The following is a 24,271-nucleotide window of genomic DNA, read 5'->3' as shown; positions in this document are numbered from 1 at the left end:
CTAACATGAAAGGGTCCAAAGTGACTGATGTTCATCGGAATGGATGCACAATTGGACCACTTATGGAAAGAACTTTTTTAAAACCAGGAAGCTTGTGCTGGATTGTGTCACTTCCCAGAAAAAAACACATGGACATACTAGCTCTCTGACACACCAGAGGGTGCAAATAACAACACATATGATGATTAGCTAAAGAACAACTCCTTGGCTTACATCATCCTCTCCTCATTTCAAATGCATCCTTTAATATTTATATTTGCCCTTTGGAAGATGACGCCAATGTAGAACTTTCCCAAGTTAAAATGTGAATTCCGGCTTCTGTTTTGGACAGTTCTTGTCAAGGATTTATTTCATATCCATAGAGCATTCATGTACACTCAGTGATAGAGCTGACAGGCTAAGAGGAATCCATGGCAGAGGAACAAAAGATGTAATTTAATACACATAAAATTCTAGGAGCCAACATATTTCTGGTAAATGTGAAAAATGACCCCCATGATATGATTTTGGCATATTGCTTCTGAAAGTAATTTATTAAAATGAGCAGTTATAATTATAAAAAAGCCAAGAGTACATTTATTGTTTTCGTACTCATTAACTGCTAACAGAAATCTAATTTGCAACATTTTAATGGTCTTTTATTCTCTACACGCAGCTGTAAGTAACGTCTGGTTACTAAAATCATTATAACTTTTGAGGATTCTGTAAGAAGAAAGATGAACTCACCAGCTCATGGCAACTTTTGAGCTGACCCACAGCCTCCTTTCAGTGGTCCTTCCCTTTATATAGAAATTACAGTCTTGAATGGATGAGGTTTTCAGTGATACAAATGGGGCCTTGTTATATAAGTCTTGTCATGCAGAAGGAAATCATTTTGTAGAAGGGAAGACAGGGATGAGAGGGATAATCTCCACTGTAACAGGAAGGACTAATACATCTCTAACTATGAGTGTTTTGTCCAAATCACATCCACATGGGTAACAACTTTAGAGCAGGAGTGGGCAAAAAGTGGCCTCTGAATCCCACTTTTGTGCCCTCTGAAGCTTTTAAGAAGTCACCCAAATCCCTGCCAACTTACTACTTAAAAAAAAACCACGCTATTTGATTTTCAGGCACATTTTGCCCCAGTCCATACAAGAAGCCCCCCAAACACATGGAAATATGTGATATCATCCCACTCACCTCTGAGAAGAACCCCTGAACATCCTACTGCCAAATACCAATGAAATCATTTATCTATAGTGCCTACCAAAATTGAATTGTCAGAAGGGATGCAGAGGAAAACAGATAATTGGGCTTAGGACCTCGTCACATTGAGGCCCTTGATACAGGGGAATTGTTGTAGCCTGGTCAGATTCTATGTGCTCAGAAGATGGGGAAGGGGATGCTGGGATAGGTTCAGAGGGCCCAGTTGAAGATAGAAGTGGTCTCAGTTCCCATGAGAATCTGTCAGAATCTCCTGAGAGAAATGTGGGAGATGAATGTTTGTCCAGATTAAGGTGCTTGGAACATTGGAAGCAGAGCATACAATAATTGAGACAGACTCGCTTTTCCCAGCAGCTTAGAGATAAAAGCAGGTGCAGGAGAAGAAAAGCAGGTGCATAAACTGCATAAACAAAGAATGTAGATGTACATCAGTCTTTGGTGTGACCTAACATGTTTTTTTCCACAAAAAGGACAAACTGTTTCAGGAGGCCATTAGTATAAAGGAGGGGTGGAGGGGTAGCAATACTCTCCCGTGATTATTTTAACATCAAAGCTATTCCAACTCCAAAGATAGCCGGTATTGAGTGTGTTGGTGTGGTCCTGGCTAGCATGGAATCCCTAGCCATTCTTGTAGTTTACCGCACGCCTGGGTCTCCGGGAGAGAGTCTGCTGAATTTATTAGATCTTGTGGCGGACTGGGTCCTGAAGTTCCCCAGACTTATTGTTCTGGGTGACTTTAATGTACATGTCGAAGCACTGCCATCTTCATCTGTGACTAAGGACATAGTACCAACCTTTGAAGCTCTGGGGCTCTCACTACTCAAGACTCGCCCTACTCATTGGGCCGGCCACACTCTGGACCTGATTTTTAATATCGGAGTACGAACATCTCTATCCGCGGTAATTGATGTTCCCTGGTCTGATCACGCTGTCCTGAAGGCCCGGATTGAGATTCCATCTCCTCCTCCCCATCCTGCCACACCAATCTTTGCTCGGCCCAGGAGACTCATGGAACCTGCTAGGTTCTTGAATGCCCTTAAAGGCCTGGGAGCTGTGTGCGTCACTCTCAATGAGCTAGTCAACACCTGGAATGTCAGTTTGTTGGCTGCCTTGGATGAGATTGCCCCCAGACGCCTCCTTCGCCCTCACCGGAATTGCTCCCCCTGGTACACTAATGAGCTGCGGATGATGAAGCAAGCACGAAAGCGGCTGGAACATCGGTGGCGACGGAAACCCGACGAGGTGTCACTGTCCGCTTTCAAGGCTTTTCGCAGGTCCTACGAATCAGCCGTCAAGGATGCTAAAAAATCTTACAATTCCTCTTTAATAGCCTCTGCTAGATCGCACCCAGCTCAAGTATTCAAAATCGTTCGTGCTTTGACCAGTGCGGCTCCCTTAGTCCAAAACCCAGCAACCACGGCTCTTACAGCAGAGGCATTCCAGAAGTTTTTCACTGATAAAATCACCGTGCTTCGGCAGGAACTGCCCCCTACAGTTGATACCTTGAGTGAGCTTGAGACTTTGTGGCCGCTTAGTGGGCCTATCTTTGACCGATTTACTCCACTTGACAGGGAAGATGTCGCTAGAATCCTGGCTGTTGCAAAACCAACCACCTGTTCCCTTGATCCGTGTCCCTCCTGGCTGGTGAAGAGCTGCCTGAAAGGTCTACTCGATCCGTTGAGTAATATCATCAATGGCTCTCTTGAACAGGGGGTCTTCCCGGACAATCTAAAAGAGGCAAGGGTTCGTCTCTTGCTAAAAAAGCCTAGCTTGGATCCCATGACCCTTGCCAACTATTGTCCTGTCTCCAACCTCCCATTCTTGGGTAAGATGATAGAGCGGGCTGTACTGGGACAATTGCAACAATTTCTGGAGGATACAGCCAGCCTGGACCCTTTCCAGTCAGGCTTCCGCCCTGGCCATGGGACGGAGACAGTCCTGGTTGCCATTACAGATGAACTTCGTCGCCAGTCTGATAGCGGCGGATCAGCGCTACTGGTACTTCTCGACCTTACCACAGCGTTTGACACCGTTGACTACGATCTAATGATTCACCGTCTCGCCATGTCCGGAGTTCGCGGTCAGGCCCTCAATTGGTTCAACTCATTTCTGCGAAACCGGAGCCAATGCGTGGAGTATATGGATCAAGTCTCTGACAGATCTCCCCTCCTATGTGGGGTACCCCAAGGTGCAATTCTCTCCCCTCTTCTCTTCAACATCTACGTTAGACCCCTTGCTAGTTTGGTTCGGAGTTTCGGCCTAGACTGCTATCAATATGCGGACGACACCCAACTCCTTCTGCGCCTGGAGCCTGGAGCAACGTCAATACCAGACAATTTCACCTTATGTCTGGAGGCTCTGTCGAACTGGCTACGTGCTAGCAGACTGAAGGTGAACCCGGCGAAGACCGAGATTCTCTGGCATGGCCGCTCAACCGGTCTGACCCATTTGCTACCCACTTTCGATGGTGCTGCCCTATCTCCTTCACCTACCGTTAAGAGCCTGGGTGTCGTTTTAGATTCGCAGCTGACAATGGAAGCTCAGGTCGCTGCTGCCAGCAAACAGGCCTTTTTCCATCTACGACAAGCGAGGCAACTGGCACCCTATCTATCTGATGAGGCGCTGGCAACAGTCATCCATGCCACGGTCACGTCTAGGCTGGACTATTGCAACGCCCTGTATGTTGGCCTTCCGATATCCACGACCCAAAAGCTCCGTATTGTTCAGAATGCGGCAGCCAGGCTACTCACAAGAACACCCATGAAATGCCACATAACACCAGTGCTACAGCATCTGCATTGGCTTCCAATGGATTACCGTGGTCTATATAAGATGCTAGTTTTGAAAACTCTTTATGGCCAGGGCCCATCGTACCTTAGGGACCGTCTCTCCTTCTCCCATCATCGGAGGTCGCAACGACCATCCCAACAAGACTTACTTTATGTACCGGGTCCTAGAGAAGTGCATTTGGAAAGGACCAGACCCAGAGCTTTTTCTATTTCTGCCCCTGCCTTATTGGAATGCCTTGCCGCCCTATATGAGAGCCATGTGTGAGTTAGGGCCTTTTACCCTAGCACTCAAGACCTGGCTCTTTACTAGAGCTTTTAATCTATGTTAATTTTATTAATATTTTTATGTATGTATTGTTATCCTTTACAATTTTATCTTGTAAATCGCCTAGAGCATCGTGGATGGAGGACAATTAATAAGTAATTAAATGATGATGATGATGATGATGATGATGATGATGATGATGATGATGATCTAACAAGCATCCAGTGAAACTCCAGGTTGAATTGAAAACCGATGTAAGAAACAGGCTGGGAAGTGAACTTAAGAAGATCTGGTCTAAATCTCAATTGGTAGTAATATACTTCATCTGCCATTTTGCAATATAGGCAAAACAATCCGTTCTTGCTCCACAGAGCTTTGGTAAGAATTTTTGAGCTAATGTGCATGGGGATTTTTGAACACAGGAAAGCACTGTAAATACTAGGTATTATTGCAACATACTTATTACCTCCTCATGGGAAATTTCTGGATAGATCCTTTGAACACTTCAGTTCTAGCATTGTTAATGTGGAAAGACATCATTTTATTACAAACGTAACCATGAATTACCTTAATGACCAACTACTGAGAGAGTCTTTTTGACTACAGTTATATAATTGTAATGTTTTCACTGGAAATCCCCTACACAGTTGTGGATTCCTATTTCACACAAACTAGTTCAGTGCAGAGAACTGTGGGATATAGCGAAATGGGAACCCAGACTGAGGCGTCTTAGGCCCATGTATGCCTATGGAACCATATAGGCACAGAGGGCTTTAGGCAGAAATTGAAAGCAGAAACAGAACTGACAGTCAAGTGAATTAATGCAGCTTATATCAGAGGCTTACAAGTGGATTGGAGTCATTAGTAATGCAATGGAAATATTTCAGTCACTTCAAGTAGATAAAAGCTTTTTGTTAAAGCATTATCTATGTGAAGTGGCTGAAATGTTTGCATTTTTAATTGATGTCTGGTGTGCATTTGGTTCAACTTTTATTCTGTCTGCTTTCCATTCCTGTCCAAACCAAGTATCTGATTTTTTTTGGTAAATCTATCTTTTGAAAAGACAATTATAGCCCTATGATTCCTAGGAAATCTACAAACCTATAACACTTTAACTGTTATGGCAACAACATATGGAGTTCTAGGTTTGCAGTTCACAGAAGGACATTTCTATTTCTCAACACAAGAGCTTCAGTACCTCACTAAACTACAAACCCCAGAATATCTGAAAAGTTGGGTCATTGTTTTAAAGGGAAAATTATTTTACCATAGCAGTCCTGTAAACTTCTGTTCAGAAATATTGAGCTTTATTAGGCTTATTCTCATTAAGCTTCATTTGGCTTATTCCCATATAAGTAGATATGCAATATGATCCCCGTAGCCACAGGGCCAGTATTGGTGGTTACATTTAACCATGTTTAACAAATTATGTTCTCTGTAGACATTTTCTAGAACCTCAGGCTCAAAACTATGGTATTTCTGGGCCGAAGTCCTTCACTCTTATCTACAGTTTTGCTTGGCCATATGAAGTCTTCTGATTGTGATCGAGATTGGCCTTCCGTTACTTTTCTATTCCTACTTTTCTATCCCTACAGATTGTTCCCCCACTTTTTAATGTATCACTTTTGGAAAATATGTTTCACAATAAAAAAAATTAAAAAAAATTGTCTTTCCGTTGTGATTTTCAAGCACACCAATGTCACGACCCAGGCTGCAGAGCACCAATAACCATACACAGAGGCCAGAATCTATCTAATATCTTTATTAAGGAAATAAGTAAAGGCAATAAAAATAAGTGTAGAATATAGTTCAGAAGATGTCCTTTCAGGAAAGGTCAAATATAGTCCAGGAAAACAATGTCCAATATGAAATAGTAAGGTCCAAAGTTGTAATCCAGTAACCGAAACACTCACTTTGCCAGGCAAAGTGAGGGGAGATGACAAGGTCCTTTAGTCCATGAAACTTAGGCAAGGCAAGGAAATAACTTGATTCAAGGCAACAAGGAACGAGGAACAGGGACAAGATCCGTGGTAAATTACTTGGCAAGGTCCGGGAAGCAAGGCAAGGTCCTGGAAGGCAAGGCTGAGTCCTAGGAAACAAGGCAAGGTCCGTGAAGCAGAAACAAGGCTGGAAACGTGAACGAAGGCTTGGAAACAGGAACGAGGCTTGGAAACGGGAATAGCGCTGTCCACACACAGCCTACTCCAGTAGCTGACGAATTGACTCCGCAAGATTCCTTCGGGGCAAGGAACCTAAATAGGGTCTCGTTTTCCCACCAAAGAACACTTCTCTGGGGAATCAGAACCGAAAGTCAATCTCTGTGTCCAGATGCATGACTCCCTAGAATTTCTCATGGAAGCAGTCTTAATCAGCTGAATGCCTGGCTGCGATTCTCAGGCTTCTGCGATTAGCCTGCTGAACTCCTTTTTGTTGTTGATAATAACTACGGCGAGAAAATGGGGGAGATTCTGACTCAGGGCTTGTTTGGCAGATTTCTGGAAGGCAAACCTCTTGCAGGTGCAAGGGCTCCAATTCAGGCTGGGAAAGTTCCAATTCTGGCTGAAATGGTGGAAAACCCAAGTTTTCCTCTTCCTCTGTCACAACAGCGTTAGGAACGGGACTACATGGCCCATGAGTCATCACAACCAACTTGCTCAATCCATTCATCTCAGTCACCCAAACATCTATGAATTGTTTACAATAGGCTGGAAAGACTGTCAATGGGAGGAGTCTCTTCAGGCTGCTGAAAATATACGATGTTTCCCACCTAGTTGTATGGACCTAGCTTTGGATCCAACTCACTGAATGGGAATTTATTTCTCAGGGGCATTTATTTCTTAGCATGATCAGCAGTGTACTTACCTGAAACAAGCTACTTTTTTTGTATATAGTAATAATAATAATAATAATAATAATAATAATAATAATAATAATAATTTCCTGCCCGCCTCTTCTCATGGCTCGTGGCAAGTTACAACATTGCTAAAACACACATTCATCTAAAATTATTATTATTATTATTATTATTATTATTACACACTACTATCTTAAAGTCCTTCAAATCTAGGAAGGGGCCCAGCTGACGGGTCAACCAAAGTTGATAGTAAACACTACTGACTATTGCATCTACCTGGGCTGACATTTGGAGAGACGGATCCAATAGCACTCCCAAACTGTGAACACAGTCTTTGAGGGGGTGTGTAACCCTGTGCAAAACTGATTGACACACCTCCATCCCCAGATTAGGACCCTATTTGTCAGAACCCTGGCAGCAGAGCACCAATAACCATACGCAGAGGCCAATCTCTATCTAATATCTTTATTAAAGAAATATATAAAAGCAATAAAAACAAGTGAAGAATATAGTTCAGAAGCAGACCTTTCAAAGGAGGTCAAATATAGTCCAAAAATGTATTGTCCAATATAAGATATTAGAGTTCAAAGTTTTAATCCACTTGACTGAGACACACACTTTGCCAAGCAATAGTGTGGGGAATTAGCAGAGTCCTAGAGTTCAATGAAGCTTGACAACAAGGCTGGAATTAAACTTGATTCTTGGCTAGATTCATAACTGGAAACAAAGGCAAAACATGAGCGTGGAGCAGGGTCCGTGGTAAAACTGCAAGGCTAGGCAAGGCTTGAAAACTTGATCCGAGAAGCAAGGAACTGGGATACGAAGTCCACACACGATCTCTCTCCTGAAGCTGATCAATTGACTCCGCAAAGAATTCCTCGCGCCAACCACCTATATTGGGTCTCGTTTTCCCGCCAACAGAACTCTTTCCCTAGAGAACGAGAAGCGAAACCCAACTCTGTCCAGATGTGTGACTCCTTAGAATTTCCCAAGGGAAGCAAGCCTAATCAGCTTGATTTCTGGCAGCAATGCGTAAACTCCTCCGTTGAGCTTCTCTGATTCCCCTTTCTCTGGAATAAGATTCTTTTCTGGGAAACGGGGGGGAGTTCTGCCCAAGGCCTGTTTGGCTGAATTCTTGAGGACAAACATCAACATCCTGCAGGTGAAGAGACTCCGGCTCTTGCTGAACCGGCGAAAACCCCATGTTTTCCTCTTCGTCTGCCACAATAGTACTAGGAACAGGACTACAAGGCCCATGAGTCATCACACTATATGGCAAGCACTTGTTTTGTCTGGATTCTGTTTCAATTAAATTATATTTCACCAAAAGTTATGTTGCAAAGGAGAACCGAGTTACTTTATAGGTGCAATGAGTTACATTTACATTTAAAGAGTATGGTCTTTAAATGTGATCTTAGAACAACAATTACAACACTACATTTTTCATCACCTGGCCTCTTTAAGTGTTACTATATTAAATAGTAGAGTCAGTCTCACAGTTTTGTGTTTACTATGGAATCAAACTGAACAAAGTATCATGTAGGAGAACTTGGTGTGAGTAATTTTGTCTTTGCAAGTTGCATGTTTGAGATATGTGGGTCTGAGGTATGTGGGTTTTGTGCTATTAAGAAACTACTCTTGTTCATTCCCTTTAGGCCCTCTTTATTTTGTAAAATTAGAACTTTTCCACCTGAAGAAGACTTTGTTAAGGTCAAAACAGGTTGTGGAAGTTCCCTACAAGGAAGAGGAAGCTCTCCATAAGGAAGCATAGAGGAAAGTCTGTGTATACAAACTTTTCTTGGAAATTTCCTTTTACAAGAAAGAAAAAGACACTATTACTTTAAAGAGGAAATCTGTTTAAAGACACTTTTGTTGGAAATTCTCTCCAACAAGGAAGAAATAGCAATTAGCATTGTGAATATAACAAATTTATGTTTCATTGTATATCAATGACTGTTGCATCATTTATAAGTTGTGGGAACAAGTATATGTTTGTGATCACTTTATTATTGTAATAGTGGATTATTGTTTTGCTCATTATCTTGTTAGCCATATCCCCACATACAGAAAACATGGATTCACATCAAATGGAATGTTTGTTTTGAGAAACTGTTCCAATTCTGTAAAGAGTGTAAACCAGCAAAAATGCTGCAGAATTGTTGGGATAATTTTGGGTGTGAACCGAGAGAGCCAGAATCAGAGGATGCTGAGAGCCCATTAGGGCGAATCACATTCTGTCAGCATAAAGAGGAGGCAAAGGCAAACATTATCTCAATAAATCTTGCCAAGAAAAGCCAATGAGGGCATCACCATTAAGTTGGGGGTCAACTTCATGACACCAAAGAACACCAGCAAACAGCAAAACAAAGCTGTATAGCATGAAGCTGAATATCAGGGACATTGTTGAAGAGAGACTGATACCTCTTTATGTGCCAATGTTGTAAAATGTGAAATTCTTTACAGAATTCAACTCTGGTATATTAGAATGTCTCATATGGGCAGAGTAGGGTTGAAACATAACTTGCCAAGCTTTAGTTTATCTAACCAGAAGCCACAGTAATCAGAAGTACTTTGTGCTCTTTCTGCATGACAAGGGGTTAGACTAGATGGTTCATGTGGTCTCTTCCAACTCTATTTTTCTATGATTCTATGAAAAGTATGTGAAATAACTACTATGCTATCTCCAGGGAACATAAATACCCTAACATGATTGGTGGTAAGAGACAGTAGCATGTTCACAGCTCGGTTTAATGATGTACTGCATAGGAGAGGGACCACAGAGACAGCAGCTTTTATGGAAATGGACAAATTTTAATGCTTTAGAACCCCATTTTCAGCATTTTTTCAGTTACTGTGAGCAATGCCAGGCATGAAAATGTTGATTTTTAAAATGTTTTATCCCACTTCTTTCAAGAGAGTAAAATGTTGCACCCTACTCATAAACTCTTGGAACTTTCTAGAAATTGAAACATCAGTTCTTGTGGGTTTATTTTTTAGTGTAGGCAGGCACCTCATCATATGAGGAATTTTCTGCCCCAGTTGAGGGATGGATGGGCATACAGTCCATCATATGACATCCTTGAGTTTCCGGTGGAGGCCTCACCCGCAACTAACAGGCAAGCATCCTAGGACACTTCCTCCTCAACATGGAGCCAGCACACTTCTGCCCTGGGGTGTGTGTGTGTGTGATAAGGTCATTGGATGATCCAAGGGGACTCAGGGGGTTTAAAAGTTAAAATAAGCCTTGGGGTCCTCAAGGCAGTTATATGGAAGTATTGATTGTGTAATTAAATACTTTTAAATGGTGGAGGTTTAAGTGGTTATGTCTCTGCATTTGTACTATAGAATTAATGAAGTTTAACACCACTTTAACTGTTAGGATGTAATGCTAAGGAATCATGGGATTTGTAGTTTGGCGAGGCACAGCACTCTTTGGGAGAGAAAGCAAAAGACAGTGTAAAACTACAGACCCAGAATTCCATAGCATTTAGCCATTTCATATGAAGTGCTGTCAAACTGCATTAATTTTATAGTACATATGAACCCTCTGAGGTCCCATGTACACTGTCCTTATATCCCAGGATCTAATCCCAGGTTATCTGTGTTGAACTGGGTTGTATGAATCTCCAATGTTATGTAATCTGAGATAAGTAGATAATCTGGGATCATGTCCTGGGATATAAGGACGGTGTAGGAGTGGCCAGAGTGTTATTACATATCACCAGTGGCCCCTTCTACACTGCTAGATAAAATTCAGATTATTGTCTTTGAACTGGATTATATGGCAGTGTAGATTCATATAATCCAGTTCAAGACAGATAATGTGGATTATCTGCTTTGAAAATCTGGATTATTTGGCAGTGTAGAAAGGGCCATAGTCATTAGTCAACATATTTATCATTTGCCAAATAATTCAGATTATCAAAGCAGATAATTGGGATTTTATATAGCTGAGTAGAAGAGGCCTGACTAAACGGTTTCCTAGGCACTGTAGAAAGATGAGGATCTGAAAAACTCCAAGGCTTGCTTTTATTACACATCTCCACATTCCACCTGCATTCGCATCCAAACTTTTGATCATGAAAGGCTGTGAAGCTTGTGTCCCCCCCCCCCCTTTCCCATTGGGAAATGCATGTGCATTTTCATGGGCATATTCTATAATAAGCAGATTTGTTTTCATGGTTCTTTAAAGGCAGACATTTAATTCAATAGCATTTAAATATTACAATTTTTAAAATTATTTTTAATATAACTTTTGTGTTTTTAACACACACCTGTTTATAATGTCATGTAAACTGCCTTGAGACCTAGTTTGGGTCAAATAAAGGAAGAAAGAACACCCATTAAATCAATTCTATTTTAAAACAAATGTCTACAGATGTAGGAAACTTCAGCCACAAAATTCTGATTGGAAATGGTTTCTGTGAATCTGATTGGTTGCATTTATTAACAATCTACTCTTCTCTGGAATAGATTTCAGTAGCACACTGAACTGGGCATGATTATCTGCAGAAATGTTGGTTGAAGTTGCAATCAAATTTGCAGCTACATTACACTGTTTGCTTTAGGAAAACATTTAGAAGTTGATTTGCAAGTAAAATATTTTATTATACTAATATTAGAACAGTTTATACTACTAGTAAAATCTTTGCATTGTTTTAGAGACCACTCTTGGGTTGTAAAATTAACCATTTAAATTGTAAATCAAGTGAGAGACATAACAACAGTGGCTGGCAGAAACATTTGAGGCATACTGATTTTAATAATGCTGTGTGTTCCTGTTTAAATTTTAATCTGCTTAACTACAGCATCTATTCTAATTTGAGGCAGTTGCTTGCTTGCAAAATACAAGCCTATGAATCTTCACCCCCTATGCAATGATATTAATCTTTTCTATATAAAACAGCTGCCTTACTTTGCCAGTCATTTCTGCCCCACACTTATCTGTTCAAACTGAGAGATCATGCTGATCTGGTTGGAGGCTGATGAAAAAGAAAGCAGACAAAAACAAACAAAAGGCAAAGTAGTAACCCTTTCATTCAGAACAGTCACTCTATGGATCAGAAGGTGTGTCTGTGTGAATCTATTTATTGCAATGGTTTCCAAACTTGTGTCCCCAGATATTGTTCATATACAACGGACAACACTGCCTCTTCGGTTTAGAAATGGAGATGAGCACCAATTCCCAGAGTCAGACACTACTAGACTTAATGTCAGGATAAACCTTTACCTTTATCTTTACTATATCTCTGCTCTCACAAAAAACATGGGACTTCATTGCAATATACTGGTGTGGACTGCTCCCATGCATGTGCACATTTTAAAATTCTAAAATAGCTGATGAGGGCTCTAAACAGATGGAACCACAGACATACATGTGGCTAAATAGAAGCACAAATGGAAAACAATTCCCATTAGAACTCTCGGCAACCATTACTTTGTTCTGATGCAGAGCTTGAATTTACACAGTAGACACCAGCATGGCAGACAAGTGACCCCAAAGGGAAGTGGGGTTTAAGAGGGTGAACGTAAAGACAGCAGCAGGAGGAGGAGAGATTATAACAAGAAATCTGCTTGTACGTACATTCAGATATCCACATCATTTATGTATTTATTTATTTACAGTATTTATATTCTGCCCTTCTCACCCCGAAGGGGAGTCAGGGCGGATCACAATGTACATATATATGGCAAACATTCAATGCCATTAGACAAACAACACAGAGATAGACAGACACAGAGGTTATTTAACTTCCCAGCTTCTGGCTTTGTGAGGGTATGCTCGATTCCGGCTACAGGAGGAGCTGCTGCTTCATCATCCACTATGACGACGAGTTCTTTTTGATGGAGTACTTCCTCATCCAGTGTTGTAAATCAGTTAAATTAGCCTCCCCGCATAAGCGGTTCCTAAATTTTCCTACTTGACAGATGCAACTGTCTTTCGGGTTGCTTAGGTCAACAACGAGCAGGGCTATTTTTTATTTTAATTGTTGGGTGCTCACTACAACATGGGCTGGCCTCAAACTCATGACCTCTTGGTCACAGTGATTTATTGCAGCTGGCTACTAACCAGCCTGCGCCACAGCCCGGCTCATCAGTACTAATGAGGTCCAGTACATCTCAGAGAGTCAACTAAAATTAAAATAAAACTTTTAATTTTAATGTCTGGCATCCATTTTGCAGATTTCTAATATCCACTACAGGCAAACCTTTCAGGATGCTGGGGGACAATTTGACGGGACTGACAGCTTTGTGTTTAAATTTGTTTTCAGGTACCGCATTTTTAAAACCCACATTATGAGGCTGTCTGGAAGTGCCCTCAGACTTGCATTTGCTCTCTGAGGTTTCAGGTAGAATCCTTTCCTTGTCTTCTTACCTGAAACTTACCTGATATTTGCTGGTGATCTGCCATCCAAATATTTACCAGGTCTCATTCTGCTTAGTTTCTAAATTATCAGACAAGATCAATTACAGTGATATATCCCCTTTGAAGATTATTATGTGAATTAAAAGGCTGTGAAAATTCTGTGCCTTGCACACAAGAATGCTATTGCTAGCCAGAATATTAGGCAGCATGGTCAATGGCCAGAGGTTTCTCTTAGATTTTAGGGTCTGTGTAGAAGGGTCTTGAGTCAACTATACTGGGGTTGCTGGACCTGTGATCTCATTCAGTGTAAATCAGTTTTCTGTGTTCCAATGCAGTGTATATGGCTATTATCCCTACTTTATCTTCACAGCAATGTTGTGAAGTAGTTGAGGCTGAGTGTGATTTGCCCCAGGTCATCCAGTCATTGAGAAGTAGGGACTTGAACCCACTCCCAGGTTCTATCTAGTCCATCCCTCAAATTGTTCTAACATGTTGTCTCCCTTACAGATTTGTAAGGCATTGAATCTGGAATTTTACATATAGAAATCATATGCCTTGTGATTGGGTGTTTTCCCTGCTGGCATGTGGTAAGATGGATCTATATTGCCTTATATCCCAGGATTTGATCCCAGATTATTTGTTTATCCCAGATTATCTGGCAGTGTAGAGACATAGGCCGCTTCTCCACTGTCATATAAAGGGCAACTAAAATGATTGAGGGCAACTAAAATGATTAAGGATCTGGAGAACAAGCCCTATGAGGAGCGGCTTAAAGAACTGGGCATGTTTAGCCTGCAAAAGAGAAGGCTGAGAGGAGACATGATAGCTATGTACAAATACGTGAAGGGAAGTCATAGGGAGGAGGGAGCAAGCTTGTTTTCTGATGCCCTGCAGACTAGGACGCGGAACAATGGCTTCAAACTACAGGAAAGGAGATTCCACCTGAACATCAGGAAGAACTTCCTCACTGTGAGGGCTGTTCGGCAGTGGAACTCTCTGTCCCGGACTGTACTGGAGGCTCCTTCTTTGGAGGCTTTTAAGCAGAGGCTGGATGGCCATACATTGGGGGTGCTTTGAATGAGATTTCCTGTTTCTTGGCAGGGGGTTGGACTGGATGGCCCATGAGGTCTCTTCCAACTCTACTATTCTATGATTCTATGATCTAGATTATCTGCTTTGAACTGGATTATATGGCAGTATAGACTCATACAATCCAGTTCAAAGTGGAAAATGTGGATTATCTGATCTGATCATCTGGATTATATGGCAGAGTCAGAGGGACCATATAATCCATTTCAAAGCAGATAATATGGGATCAGATCCTGGGATATAGGGCAGTGTAGATCCAGAGATACATTGTATGCTCCAAAAATAAAAAAGTGTTCAAGTTTGTCCTGCAACTGAAATTTGAGTGGTTAGCTAATCTCTACCTAAAGTGTCTCCAGATAACAGCTACAAGCAGTCTGTTCCCTTTTGTAATGCAGGCATTCCAATTTAAATTGAATCAATTAATTAATCAATTAATTGTTGAACAGCACATGATTTAATCAAGCAAAATTCTTTTTTAATCAGTTGGCAGTCCTAATGAAAAGTTAATGTCATTTATTGGAGTCAGCATTTAGCAACACATTCAAATAAGCAAAGAAGTATGCAGATTTTGAACAGAAAACAGCTGCACACAATCAAGAAAAGGCCACCCACTCAGTGGGGTCTGCATGTGCTTTCTGTGGATCATAGTCATATTTTATCTACTATTGTTTTTCCCCCTAAACTACAAAATATGTATATTTGCCATTGCAGTACATTGTTGATTGAATGTGGCCAGCAAAGTAAATGTATTATGATGGTGATGAAAATATTTGTTTCTCACCATTAATGTAGTATTTCCAGGCAAAGAATAAGCAATTACAACAGTTTTGTTTGTTTGTTCGTTTATTGTATTTCTATACTGCTTTTCTCATCCCTGGAAGGACTCAAAGCAGCATACAACATAATAATGGCAAAAATTCAATGCTTCACATCCATATAGAAAACACTACATTACATATATAAACAACAAAACAAATAACAATTAAATTAATATCAATTAAAACTTACAAACTGTCAGACATAATCATAAAAACAGTAGACATTAAAACATTTTAAATTTCCATATTAAAACACTAACCCAAGCAACAAAAAGATATATTAAACATTACAATAAGTCAAAATAGTATCGATACACAATATCTCGATCAATTTCTCCCATAACTACAAACATGCAAACTGACCAAAGCACATTCATTTGAACCCACGTTTTAGTGCTGACACATAACATCAGTAGAAAGATACCTCAGTCTTTTGAAAAGCGCTGTGTTAAGAAGAGTATTAGCCTAGACGTATTAGAGAGACCCATGACTAATGCCTAGCTTTTTAAAAGCCTTCTTTTTTGAACTACAGTTAAAACATAATCTAAAGCTAACAGTATCACACTGATATAGCCAGTTATTGAAAGGCGTAAGTCAAGACATCTAGGATGGAAATCAGAGTCAATGACCTCAATCCCCTTTCATAGATTATAGGATTATTCAAGCACTTATAGGACAGACATCTGTCAATAACCCCTGTGCCTGAACATCAGTGGCTTTGTCACTGCTTGATTGTTTCATGTTTCCAGAATAATCCCTCTCTAAAGCAGATCTCCCCTATTTGGCCTAGAAATCAAGAATGCCTGCGATGGGTGATTGATAGTAGCATAAAGGTCTAAAGTGATGCCATCAAAAGAAAAGGGAATGTAAACTATTGTTAATCTTCTGTGGGCATGTTTACTTGGCATAAAGTGCTTTATAGTTGATTGTGTTAATGTGGGATTTGTGTATTGGTAGTGTCTAAATGAAATTTGTGTCTTGTCTGTATTGCATACTGATTGCATCATCCAGAGTGTAATATAGTCTGGAAAGAGTTAATTGCTGAGAAGATGTGTTGACCTTGATGTGTGGCTGGAACTGGGGAGTGTCCAGACACAAGTGTGTATGCATTACTGATTACATCAGTTCAGTTCTGTTCTGAGTTGAGTAGAGTCAAGTCCTGTGTTCGTCTATTGTCTGCAAGCCTGTTTGTCTTGTTTATTACTGCATATAGTAAAACTTTGTATATAGTTTTACTAACATCTCTGGGTGTCTCTTCATTCTGCATTCCACTGACTCCATCAGTGCTGCTGCGCTGCAATTACTCTGACAGATTGCTCATGAAATTTCACTTATTTTATTTTTAAAAAACTCCCTCCAAAAATGTTGGGGAAGATCCTTTAGATTTGCCTTGAATTTTCAGATTTGCATGGGTTGAGATCCTATATAGTGATGTGTGGGACCTCCCAAAGAGATTTTGGCTGTTACCTGTTCAGTTTCTATCGGAATCTCTCCAATGTTTTACTTCCAATTTCATGGACTTTATTTTGTATATTTGTTATAATGCAGTTGTAGCACAATGACAACTTAGGGATGTACAGAAACCCCTTAGTAATTTTTACTAGTTGTATCCCAATTGTTTTGACTTCTTTTGACATACCTGAGATGTTTTGCCAAAAGATGTTTTCTTTGGGCAAAACATTCTACAGCAGTTTGTCTCTTCCAGCATGCAATTTTTTGTATGATGCTAATTGTAGGAATTTGTTGAAATATCTAATTGGTCAAGTGCCCAATTGTGCAAATGTCTGTTGATATTCTCTACTTGGAATATGCTGGTATCATGGAAATCTCTTATCTTTTGACCAGAGACTCAGAGTGCTTCCACACAGGGAAAAAACCCACAATGCTTCGGCATGGGTTTTAGTACTCGCATCTCTCACAAAACCCAGGTTTTCTCGGGGGAGGGGGTGTCTAGATACCCTTCTGATAACTACTGGGAGTACATTTAGACACCGAGAATCCCCCTAAACTTACCTTAAAAATTTAAAAAGCAATTTTGCTACTCCCCCCCCCCCCCCTCGGTCTCCTGACTCGTCATTTCTACATGCCAGGAGGACTGCTGGAGCAAATTACTGGCAGACCGTTAAGATGTTTTTTTTGGGGGGGGGGGTTGTAATTTTAAGGCTAGTTTGGAGGGGCTTTGGGCGGAAGGTGCAATCCTCACACCTTTGGGATCCAGAAGCCCAAAAGTGTGGGATAGCTGTGGGGACTGGCCCTCAAGTTGTCCCAGGATTACCCGGGGGTCAGTCCAATACCCCAATAGACCCAGGCATTTTAGGAAGGCCTGGATCCAATGGGGTATCTAATTAATTTGGGAGGTCTCAAATTTATTTGCTTTTACCTGAGAGGTAGACGAGCCCCACATTTGGGGCCGACAAGCCCTGCATTTTGGGTCCTGCCTGGAAGTGCCCTCAGTGGTGAATGTGGTTGTTGGCTGTCACAGTCAAACTTTCTCATCTTCCTTTCTTCCCAATGAAAAATGTGAGCATAGGGGTTAGCAATTCCAGTTTATGTTTTCCATCTTATATTATTCATTCATTTTTTTTTCTTGGACTGTAACTCACAATTGGACAGTTTGTCACCATTGGCTATTCTAGCTAAAGTTAATGGGGGCTGCAGTCAATCTAAAGCAGGATGACTCCCTGTTCTCTGTTAGTGAACTTCATAGCCTGAACCCACTTTTCTGTAATTTCTGGCTGTCTGCAGATTCCTATTGTGGGGTAAACCAGGTTAAAATGGCTTACTCCATGTTAAGGAATGCTGGGGGATACTCCAGAGTTTGAGCAAAGTGTCTGAACAATCCTCCAGTTTGGCCACAGCGTGGATAACAGAATTGCATGTGATGTGTGCTGGTCTACTCTCCACACAGGCTGCTTCCATCCCATTTTCCCTGCCTTCATCAGCACAAGGAAAAGGGGACTATTTGGGTCCTTCCCTTTTCCTGATCATATGGGTGTTCCTGCTGATTTCCGCTTTGGGTGTCCACAATGTTCCTGAGCTTTTCTGGCTATCTGGTAGTAACAACAGCAATTGAGATGGTAGCATTATGGTCTTAGGTCAGTAAGTGGACTGCATTCTGCCCCACCACTGTTGTAGGTCACCTTGGGGTTTACGTGACCAGTACAAAGCATTTCTGCTCCAGACTGTGTATGGATTAAGTGGGCATTGCAAATGAGCACTTAGAGGCAACACTTTCAGGTGGATAGCAGGGATGTTTTGGGGAGGACAGAGGAGATTAGCCACAGCTGTTTTTCTCACGCAAGGAAGTAGCTGGGTGGCAACCAAAAGAAAGCACTGAAAAAAATGGACAGCAAGCCTGTCTTCTGTTATTTCTGCCCATGCTGAACTAGAACTAAGATATTTCAGCACTGATGTGCTTTTTCATAATCCGACATATATAACATGTAATATAAATGTAATAGTATACAAACAATTACAGTAAACAATAATTGCTAAAGTGCAAAGTAGAGTCCTGTTCTTACAATATGCAGTAAAGCTTATTCCCAATTCACAGCTGCAGATCAAAGTGAGGGCATTAAATTAAATTATATATCTAATTAAAAGAGAAACTTGTAGCAACTAATAATATTAAACAGGAGGCGATAATGCTATTATCTATACCAGTGCTTGATTGCCAGGATTATCTAATTGGGCATGCCTAGATTCTGCAGTTAGGAGGATTATCTGATTGGAAGCTTTTTAGTAGATCCTAGATTTGGGATGCAAGTTAAAGCTGATGAGGCTTAGCTTTCATTCATTAGTGCTGTCTTGCCAATGGATTTTGCTTTTCTCAGGAGAATTTTCTGCAACTTGCTCTTTTAGCACACAGATAAGAAAATTATCACTTGCTTCTTCAGTAGCTGTGGAAATGGACTTCCATCTTTACTGTGAAGAGACAAAAGTGTTCCCTGGCATAGCATTACCTCAGAATCACTCATTTCAGAGAACAAAAATGCTGAGTTGTAGCCTTCTGTGTATAAGCGTATGGCATGCTATAACAATATGACACACACCCCCCCCCCCCATAGTTTCCATGACCTAGTAGTCAGTGTCAAGATAGACTGTAGAGTACAAAAAGTATACTGCTTGAAGTACATTTTATTATTTGTCTGCAAGCTCCATGGGAAAAAATAACCTCAAAGAAAGGACATATCAAATGACATTGTGAGGAAATAAACAATAGTGGAATGAACATGTCCTTATTCACCTGTTACCCTTTCATTGGAAGCGCCAGCGTATTGAGGGAAAATAGGATGATAATACAGCAAGCGAGGATTTGTTCACACTTTGACAACACATTGAGAAGTTCCACCTGTTTTTTATGTTGCTTTGAGTATCAGAGTCATCACCACCTCCAATTTTCCTTATGCAGGGCCTAGAGAGACCTTAGAATTGTGGAAATATGATATGTAAAAGAAAACATGCTTTTATTAAGCTTTCGTATCTGTGGCAGAAAAAGATTTGTACAGTAGTTCTTTAATCTTTGGAGCATGAGTGATGGTTTAGTACATGAGTAAAATATATGCTGAGCATTTCTCACATATCAACCTAAATGTCTTTTCAAAGATCTTCAAACTATTCAAAGTAAAAAAAAGAAAAGAAAATGTGCGAGCTTTTATTAAAAATTGAGCTTTAAATTTTTAAGTATTATTTAAACTAATGCTTTACTGCTTGAGATTCCAAGTGTGACTAGAACCATCCTTTGGCATGCCAAGGTATGGTTTTGTCCACAAAGGATTTCCCCAATCAAAACCAAAGAATCAAAGTAGCTTCAAGTTCCCATATTTGTGATTGCAGTGGATGTCTAAAATGATAGGTGGGGAATTTGCAGAGAAGAGATGCAGCCAATGAAGTGAATCAAGCAACAATATCCTGAATCAAGATACGAATGTTCCACATATTATGAAGCATTTCCTCTCTCACTCCACCAAAATCCAGTTTGTAGCTGCTGCACTCTAAATGCCAAATTTACTGTAGGTTGAAAGCAGGAAAACTGCAGAACAGTTTGAAGATCCTGGAGTTTGACTGGTTTGTGATGTTAGGTCAGCACACAATGTGACATCTTCTTACCAATTCATAAGCCAGCTGTTCAGATGGTAAACAAATGAGACTAGAAGAAGAAATAACAAAGGAAAGCAGTTTTTTCAGTTTATTTATTTAAATATTTTCCTGATCTTTACACCCTGGTAATATCTAAACAGTGGACATTTTGTGCCCATGGACACAAGGTGGCAGATACACAGGTGAGTGGATAGGAGTCAACTTTGTGTTGGACGTGGGCAAGGGGATTGTTTTATATGTGGCATTGTGTGTGATATGTGTATTGTGTAATGTAAACTTTTATTACAGTCAATGACCAGCTCATATCAAGGGCACCCAGTCCCGTACATCCATATGAAATCTGAGAGATTATATACTTCAAAATTAATAAAACTCATATAAAACTGAATCATTGAAAAAATTTAAAATCTAGGCTGAAGATCATATACCAGTACCATTAAGACCAAACTCAACCCACGGGATCATCCGGGGGGAGTCTAAAGGGAGGGAGTGGGGATGGCACCAGGGGGTGGGGGAGGAAATACCCATGACTGTAAATAACAACTTATAACTATAAATATTGGTCTATATCTGCTTTCCCAACTCTATTCTATAGATGATACTTAGTTCTTTTGGCTCTCAATCATCATCTGCCGGATTTTAATCACAGCCGTGCAGAACTTGGCGACATTATATGTCACAGCTGAGATAGTATCTGCGAGCAATAAGGTTATGTAAAATTGTCCAGAACGTCCTGGGTATTTATTTGTCCATGGCATGATGAGTATTGTGTGTATTTATTACGTTTGTAAATTTTAATTAAAAATTAAAGTAAAACAAACAAACAAACAAGAAACAGTGGACATCTCAGAAAGCCTATGCCAAGCACATTGATTAACCCCCAGATTTTCTTATCATATGCATGCTTGTATCTGAGGCTGCTTGGCAATTTGCAATTGTGCTTAGACTTTCACAATCACACCCATGAAATGTGTTTATGATTGTAGTCTTAAATGTACTTTACCATATTCCAAAGGCTGAAGAATATGAGAAACCATTAATATGAACACAAACTTTACACAAAAAGAAAAAGGTGATTGGAATGCCACTAAAAATAAAGAGGGTGGGGGAACTCTTCCCAAACACATTAACGTGACGAATGGGATTGAAAAAAGAGGAAGGCAATTTAAATATGATATTTATTGAGAGTTCTTAGTATGTAGGATATGGGTGAGTAATAAAATAATTAGCAACAAAAATATCAGTTAAATCAATGGCCACTCATTTTACAGAAGGAAATTGTGCTGGGTTTATAGCAGACATGGGCAAATTTCAACACTTAAGGTATTTTGGACTTCAACACCCACAATTCTTTGTTAGGCTATTAAGAATTGTGAGGGTTGAAGTCCAAAATACCTGGAGGGCCAAAGTTTACCCATGCCTGATAGCAATATTTTGTCTTGACACCACTTTAAACTCTCTTAGGGCCCTTCCACACTGCCCCTTTATCCCAGGATCTGATCCCAGATTATCTGTTTATCTCAGGTTACCTGACAGTGGGGACTCATATATTCCAATTTAAAACAGATAATCTGGGATCAGATCCTGGAATAAAGGACAGTGTGGAGGAGTCCTTTGTGATTGTACTGATAGTAACATGCCTATAATTCCCTATCTGAATTGCTTCTTTGCACACCTTTGAAAATATCTCCAGGAAAAAACACATCACAAGAATTAGAAATATTTCGGATGTAAATGATGGTGAAAAGCAGGATAAAGTTCAGAGTAGCAGTTGTTGATAAAAGCTGTGGGTCTGAGATGAAAACTAAGGGAGGCATGCCAATCCAAAAGGAAAGAAAAACAGTGTGGCTGCTACCATGACACTGTGGAAAGAAAAGGTTAGTCATGTTTTATAAACAAAATATGTTCTGTGAGCCTTACATTTAAGAAGGGACAAAGTTTGTATACCACCTACTGAAGATGATTATAGCTGATGAAAGGCAATGTGAAAAAATAGTCTTATGGTACCATACTATGCTTTGTTGTTTATTTACTTCATTTCTATTCCGCTCTCTCTCACCCCAAGGGGGACTCAGAGCAGTGTACAACATGTCAAAACTCAATGCTGCAATATACATACAAAAGCAATACATAACATTAAAATCAATTAACAAATAAACATGAATTAAACTATTAAAACACTATATAAAAACATCATAACTGAAAACATATTAACATTGAAACAGATTAACATAGCTTTGTAAACTGTTATAAAGGAAGGAATGCATTTGAAGTTATTTGTATCTAGAACTGGATTTCAGTAAAAAAAAAATCTACAAACTATGTTGTTGTACCCCAGCTCAGTTAGTAAATATGATGAAAGGGTCCCGCTCAAATTGCTGGCATTGTAAAAAGGGGAAAGGATGGTTTACACACATATGTGGTGGGAATGAGGAAATGCAGATATTTTGGAAGAGGGTACTAGAACATATAAATTAGTTATTCAAGGTAAATTTGTATATTGGGCCTGGTCTGTTGGAAATTGGAACAATGGGTTTACAAATGCTGAAGAAAGAGGACCAACAAACTCTGATGGTGATGGTTAAAGCTGCCCATGCTGTAATAGCATTGGGATGGAAGGATTAAAAAAATGGACAATGGACAGATGGAATGAATATATTTATGAACAAGTTCAATCGGATATTATGGAATTAATACAACAAGATATGCCATGGATTATAAAAATACAAAGAATTAAAGAGAACTGGTTCCTATATGTGAAATGGGTTGAAGAAGCGAAAGCTAATGATCAGATAAAGGAGAAAATGGACAAACTCCTGGGTTGGCTGCACTTAAAAATGCTTTCTAAAGGTGAAAGGAGGGGAACAAAGGAGGTGAGGGTAAAAGTAATGGTTTATCGATGTATATAAAGTAAGTTGATTTCTATGTATTAGATGGATACCATTGCAATAAAAATGAAACTATGTTATTATTAACTTTTATATATCAATTTATCACCAAAAATTATTCAAAATACATGTGGCGAATTACAGCACTCTAATATGATTTTAATGGCAAGTTTCAAAAAGGAGGACATTTTAACTCTATAGGCAGTTGTAAATGATTCTCATTTTTCATTGCATAACAGTTGTTATAACATAATAGTCACATCCCTATTTTTGGGTGCTATTCTCCACACGATAGTCACACCCTTAGTTCACTTGCCCTGGCGAGTGAATTAAGGGTGTGAATGTTGTTTTGGTGCTGTGGGCTGGACTTAACTGGGAGCTGAGTCAAGTTCTGCAGTGCCAAGGAAAGAAGAGAGGCAGGCAGGGGAGCAAGGCTCTGTAACTGCTGAGAGGGTGGGCAGGCAGAGGGGTGAACTTGCCTTCCTGCCTCTCCCCTCCAAGCTTTGGAGGCAAGTCCAGTAGCTCAGAGGGGAAGGACAAGTGGGCAGGTGAACTCAGCTGGCTTTCTCTCCCCTCCTTACCCATCTGCCAGACAGAATCCTCAAAGAGACTATTACATGGTGAAAAAGCCCCACAAAGAGGGACATTTTTCACTGTGTAATAGTCATCATCGCAGAATAGTTACCTCTCCCTTTTCTCCCCAAAAAGGGATAAAAATGTGACTATACAGTTATACACCACATCATATTTTTGTATAAAATGACCTCATTTATAAGTCAAGGTTAGATTTTGATGTAAATTCCACAGATTAGGAAAGATCGAATTCTGACTCACAGGGTAAGCTTCCTCTGACCACCTTTCCCCAACCAGACATTCAAAAAGGCTAGAAACAGCA

The sequence above is a fragment of the Anolis carolinensis genome, chromosome 1 (assembly GCF_035594765.1).
Source record: "Anolis carolinensis isolate JA03-04 chromosome 1, rAnoCar3.1.pri, whole genome shotgun sequence".
NCBI classification, from domain to species: domain Eukaryota; kingdom Metazoa; phylum Chordata; class Lepidosauria; order Squamata; family Dactyloidae; genus Anolis; species Anolis carolinensis.
The sequence above is the reverse complement of the archived record's forward strand: the minus strand, read 5'-3'. Positions refer to the sequence as shown.